The sequence below is a fragment of the Phalangium opilio genome, unplaced genomic scaffold, assembly GCF_054372755.1.
Source record: "Phalangium opilio isolate 3A_F unplaced genomic scaffold, DU_Popi_V2 ptg000003l_1, whole genome shotgun sequence".
Lineage (NCBI taxonomy): Eukaryota > Metazoa > Arthropoda > Arachnida > Opiliones > Phalangiidae > Phalangium > Phalangium opilio.
In genome coordinates this window covers 560,616-566,733 of record NW_028324145.1, presented here as the reverse complement: position 1 = coordinate 566,733, position 6,118 = coordinate 560,616, and the positions used below count along the sequence as shown (strand labels likewise).

At 43.2% G+C, this 6,118-nt stretch overlaps 1 non-coding gene across 1 annotated transcript; it reads left to right on the top strand.

Moving 5' to 3' along the window:
* Positions 1–5,815: 5,815 nt before the first annotated feature.
* TRNAD-GUC (transfer RNA aspartic acid (anticodon GUC)) lies at positions 5,816–5,888 on the top strand. The gene has a single exon. It is a non-coding gene; the product is annotated as a tRNA-Asp (tRNA).
* Positions 5,889–6,118: the final 230 nt, after the last annotated feature.

Sequence of the window (6,118 nt, the reverse complement as noted above, 5' to 3'; positions counted from 1 at the left end):
GTTCAAGTAATTAAGCAATACATGAACAAACAAACCCCTCCTTGTTCACAGTGGCTGGTGCTCTGAAGTGTGAAAAATTGATATTCCAAATTTTTCGTCGGTTGCTGATAAAATAAGAGATATTCGATTTTATTTTTTATATAGCGGGCGTTGAATGTTTCACGAAAGTACGTTGGTCTTGAATTTACACGCCAGTTTTTTTAGGTTGCGACGCAATAACAGAAGATTTTTTAACACGGTTTGCTAGTTACTCTTTTTTGATGGGGCCGGATTTGGCAACAAAACTAATCGATCACGAGCGAAAGCGAACTGACTTCTCACAAGTAGGGCACAACAGAAAGATAGCAATAATCACGGTAGTGGGAGCGTCGAGAATGCAGTTAGATCTTGTTACCAGTGACTGAAGCTCCAAAGCGTTGAGGTCACAATTTAAATCCTCGGTTGTAGATGAGATAAGCGAGAGTAGTTCCTTTCTTTTTTTTTAGAAGCGGGCGTTGATTTTTTTAAGAAGACCGATGCTCTTGGCTTTGCACGCCAGGTCTTTTTTAAGTGACGCAAGAACGGATGTTTTTTGTTTCAGCACGGATTGTAAGTTATGCGTTAATGGTACTTATCACGAGGCAAATACGGGTCTTGGAGAAAGCTGTCCACCAGCAAAAGCGGGATGACTTACGACGATTTGCAAGTAGCTAAGCCGACGGTAGCGATCACAGTGGAAGGCGAGACGTTGAATACGTTAAAGGTGATCATTCATACCTGAAAGATAGAATACAGTTAGTACTTGTTCACAGTGGCTGGTGCTCTGAAGAGTGAAAAATTGAGATTCCAAATTTTTCGTCGGTTGCTGATAAAATAAGAGATATTCGATTTTATTTTTTATATAGCGGGCGTTGAATGTTTCACGAAAGTACGTTGGTCTTGAATTTACACGCCATTTTTTTTGGGTTGCGACGCAATAACAGAAGATTTTTTAACACGGTTTGCTAGTTACTCGTTTTTGATGGGGCCGGATTTGGCAACAAAACTAATCGATCACGAGCGAAAGCGAACTGACTTCTCACAAGTAGGGCACAACAGAAAGATAGCAATAATCACGGTAGTGGGAGCGTCGAGAATGCAGTTAGATCTTGTTACCAGTGACTGTAGTATTTCTTCACTATTTTCAAATATGTTCACTGAAACCATTATTTTTATACTTTTTGCTTTAATTCAAGCAAATGTAACGATATTCAATCAAAAAACTGTTAAAATTAAATTTTTCAATCAGAAATCGTTGTCACGGATTTTGTATCTTGAAGAAGAAAAACATGCGATTTTTTCGGTACTTTTTTGAATGCATTTTTTTCTGGAGAAATTTTTGACCCAATTCAGCTTAATTCCCTATAAAACACTCATTAAAAGTGATTTCATCTCGATTGAACAATAAATAAAAATGTACCTCGATTTTTAATAACATTTTCAAAATCGACGTTTCACGGCCAAAGAAGCATATTTTGAGTATTTCTTCACTATTTTCAAATATAACCACTGAAACCATTATTTTTATACTTTTTGCTTTAATTCAAGCAAATATAACGATATTCATTCAAAAAACTGTTAAAATTCAATTTTTCAATAAGAAATCGTTGTCACGGATTTTGTATCTTGAAGAAGAAAAACATGCGATTTTTTCGGTACACTTTTGAATGCATTTTTTTCTGGAGAAATGTTTGACCGAATTCAGCTTAATTCCCTATAAAACACTCAATAAAAGTGATTTCATCTCGATTGAACAATAAACAAAAATGTACCTCGATTTTTAATAACATTTTCAAAATCGACGTTTCACGGCCAAAGAATCATACTTTGAGTATTTCTTCACTATTTTCAAATATATTCATTGAAACCATTATTTTTATACTTTTTGCTTTAATTCAAGCAATGTAACGATATTCATTCAAAAAACTTAAAATTCAATTTTCAATAAGAAATCGTATTCACGGATTTTGTGTCTTGAAGAAGAAAAACCTGCGATTTTTTCGGTACTTTTTTGAATGCATTTTTTTTTTGGAGAAATTTTTGACCGAATTCAGCTTAATTCCCTATAAAACACTCATTGAAAGTGGTGGTTCGAGCCCACCCGGGACCGGTGTTGTGGGATCTCAAATGTAACGTAAAAACCAAAGTTTTTCCACAATACCTGACAACCATTTAATTTTTGGGTTTCCGTGCCGCATTGGTTAGCGCTTTCGGCTATGAACCGAAAGGTTGGTGGTTCGTGCCCATCCGGGAGCGGTGTTGTGAGGTCTCAGATGTGACGTAAAAAGTCAGAGTTTTTCCACAATACCTGACAAACATTTAATATTTGGCTTCCGTGGCGCAATGGTTAGCGCGCTCAACTGTTATTCAAAAGGTTGGTGGTTCGAGCGTACCCGGGAGTGGTGTTGTGATGTCTCAGATGTGACGTAAAAAGTCGAGGTTTTTCCACAATACCTGACGACCATTTAATATTTGGGCTTCCGTGGCGCAATGGTTAGCGCGTTCGGCTGTTAACCGAAAGGTTAGTGGTTCGAGCCCACCCGAAAGCGGTGTTGTGAGGTCTCAGATGTAACGTAAAATGTCATAGTTTTTCCACAATAACTGACGAACATTTAATATTTGGGCTTCCGTGGAGCAATGGTTAGCGCGTTCAGCAGTTAACCGAAAGGTTGGTGTTTCGAGCCCACCCAGGAGAGGCGTTGTGGGGTCTCAGATGTAGCGTAAAAAGTCAAAACTTTTCCACAATACGGGACAAACATTTAATTTCTGAATTTCTGTGGCTCAATGGTTAGCTCGTACAGCTGTTAACCGAAAGTTTGGTGGTTCGAGCCCTTCCGGGAGCGGTGTTGTGAGGTCTCAGATGTGGCGTAAAAAGTCAAGAGTTTTCCACAATACCTGACGACCATATAATATTTGGGCTTCCGTGGCGCAATGGTTAGCGCGTTCAGATGTTATTCAAAAGCTGGTGGTTTAAGCCCTCCCGGGAGCGGTGTTGTGAGGTCTCAGATGTGACGTAAAAAGTCAGAGTTTTTCCACAATACGAGACAACCATATAATTTCTGAACTTCCGTGGCTCAATGGTTAGCGCGTTCGGCTGTTAACCAGTAAGTTGGTGGTTCTAGCCCACCCGAAACCGGTGTTGTGAGGTCTCAGATGTGGCGTAAAAAGTCAAGGTTTTCCACAATACCTGACGACCATTCAATTTTTGGGCTTCCGTGTGGCAATGGTTAGCGCGTTCAGCTGTTATTCAAAAGAGTGGTGGTTTGAGCCCTCCCGGGAGCGGTGCTGTGAGGTCTCAGATGTAACGTAAAATGTCAGAGTTTTTCCACAATAACTGACGAACATTTAATTTTTGGGCTTCCGTGGAGCAATGGTTAGTGCGTTCAGCAGTTAACCGAAAGGTTGGTGGTTCGAGCCCACCCGGGAGAGGTGTTGTGGGGTCTCAGATGTAGCGTAAAAAGTCAAAACCTTTCCACAATACGGAACAACCATTTAATTCCTGAGCTTCCGTGGCTCAATGGTTAGCGCGTTCGGCTGTTAACCAATAGGTTGGTGGTTCGAGCCCACCCGGGAGCGGTGTTGTGGGGTCTCAGATGTAGCATAAAAATTCAAAACTTTTCCACAATACGTGATAACCATTTAATTTCTGAGCTTCCGTGGCTTAATTGTTAGCGCGTTCGGCTGTTAACCAATAGGTTGGTGGTTCGAGCCCACCCGGGACCGGTGTTGTGGGATCTCAAATGTAACGTAAAAACCAAAGTTTTTCCACAATACCTGACGACCATTCAATTTTTGGGTTTCCGTGGCGCATTGGTTAGCGCGTTCGGCTATGAAGCGAAAGGTTGGTGGTTCGTGCCCATCCGGGAGCGGTGTTGTGAGGTCTCAGATGTGACGTAAAAAGTCAGAGTTTTTCCACAATTCCTGACGAACATTTAATTTTTGGGCTTCCGTGGCGCAATGGTTAGCGCGCTCAACTGTTATTCAACAGGTTGGTGGTTCGAGCCCACCCGAAAGCGGTGTTGTGAGGTCTCAGATGTAACTTAAAATGTCATAGTTTTTCCACAATAACTGACGAACATTTAATTTCTGAACTTCCGTGGCTCAATGGTTAGCGCGTTCGGCTGTTAACCAATAGGTTGGTGGTTCGAGCCCATCTGGGAGCGGTGTTGTGAGGTCTCAGATGTAACGTAAAAAGTCAAACGTTTTCCACAATAACTGACGAACCGAAAGTTTGGTGGTTCGAGCCCATCCGGGAGCGTTTTGTGGTGTCTCAGATGTAACGTGAAAAGTCAGAGTTTTTCCACAATACCTGACGAACATTTAATTTTTGGGCTTCCGTGGCGCAATGGTTAGTGCGCTCAGCTGTTATTCAAAAGGTTGGTGGTTCGAGCCCCTCCGGGAGCGTTTTGTGGGGTCTCAGATGTAACATAAAAAGTCAGAGTTTTTCCACAATACGAGACAACCATATAATTTCTGAACTTCCGTGGCTCAATGGTTAGCGCGTTCGGCTGTTAACCAGTAAGTTGGTGGTTCGAGCCCACCCGAAACCGGTGTTGTGAGGTCTCAGATGTGGCGTTAAAAGTCAAGGTTTCTCCACAATACCTGACAACCATTTAATTACTGAGCTTCCGTGGCTCAATGGTTGGCGCGTTCGGCTGTTAACCGAAAGGTTGGTGGTTCGAGCCCATCCGGGAGCGGTGTTGTGAGGTCTCAGATGTGGCGTAAAAAGTCAAGGTTTGTCCACAATACCTGACGACCATTCAATTTTTGGGCTTCCGTGGCGCAATGGTTAGCGCGTTCAGCTGTTATTCAAAAGAGTGGTGGTTTGAGCCCTCCCGGGAGCGGTGCTGTGAGGTCTCAGATGTAACGTAAAATGTCAGAGTTTTCCACAATAACTGACGAACATTTAATTTTTGGGCTTCCGTGGCGCAATGGTTAGTGCGTTCAGCAGTTAACCGAAAGGTGGGTGGTTCGAGCCCAACCGGGAGAGGTGTTGTGGGGTCTCAGATGTAGCGTAAAAAGTCAAAACTTTTCCACAATACGGGACAACCATTTAATTCCTGAGCTTCCGTGGCTCAATGGTTAGCGCGTTCGGCTGTTAACCAATAGGTTGGTGGTTCGAGCCCACCCGGGAGCGGTGTTGTGGGGTCTCAGATGTAGCATAAAAATTCAAAACTTTTCCACAATACGTGATAACCATTTAATTTCTGAGCTTCCGTGGCTTAATTGTTAGCGCGTTCGGCTGTTAACCAATAGGTTGGTGGTTCGAGCCCACCCGGGACCGGTGTTGTGGGATCTCAAATGTAACGTAAAAACCAAAGTTTTTCCACAATACCTGACGACCATTGAATTTTTGGGTTTCCGTGGCGCATTGGTTAGCGCGTTTGGCTATGAAGCGAAAGGTTGGTGGTTCGTGCCCATCCGGGAGCGGTGTTGTGAGGTCTCAGATGTGACGTAAAAAGTCGAGGTTTTTCCACAATACCTGACGACCATTTAATATTTGGGCTTCCGTGGCGCAATGGTTAGCGCGTTCGGCTGTTAACCGAAAGGTTGGTGGTTCGAGCCCACCCGAAAGCGGTGTTGTGAGGTCTCAGATGTAACGTAAAATGTCATAGTTTTTCCACAATACCTGACGACCATTTAATATTTGGGCTTACGTGGCGCAATGGTTAGTGCGCTCAGCTGTTATTCAAAAGGTTGGTGGTTCGAGCCCCTCCGGGAGCGTTTTGTGGGGTCTCAGATGTGACGTAAAAAGTCGAGGTTTTTCCACAATACCTGACGACCATTTAATATTTGGGCTTCCGTGGCGCAATGGTTAGCGCGTTCGGCTGTCAACCGAAAGGTTGGTGGTTCGAGCCCACCCGAAAGCGGTGTTGTGAGGTCTCAGATGTAACGTAAAATGTCATAGTTTTTCCACAATACCTGACGACCATTTAATATTTGGGCTTACGTGGCGCAATGGTTAGTGCGCTCAGCTGTTATTCAAAAGGTTGGTGGTTCGAGCCCCTCCGGGAGCGTTTTGTGGGGTCTCAGATGTAACGTAAAAAGTCAGAGTTTCTCCACAATACCTGACAACCATTTAATTACTGAGCTTCCGGGC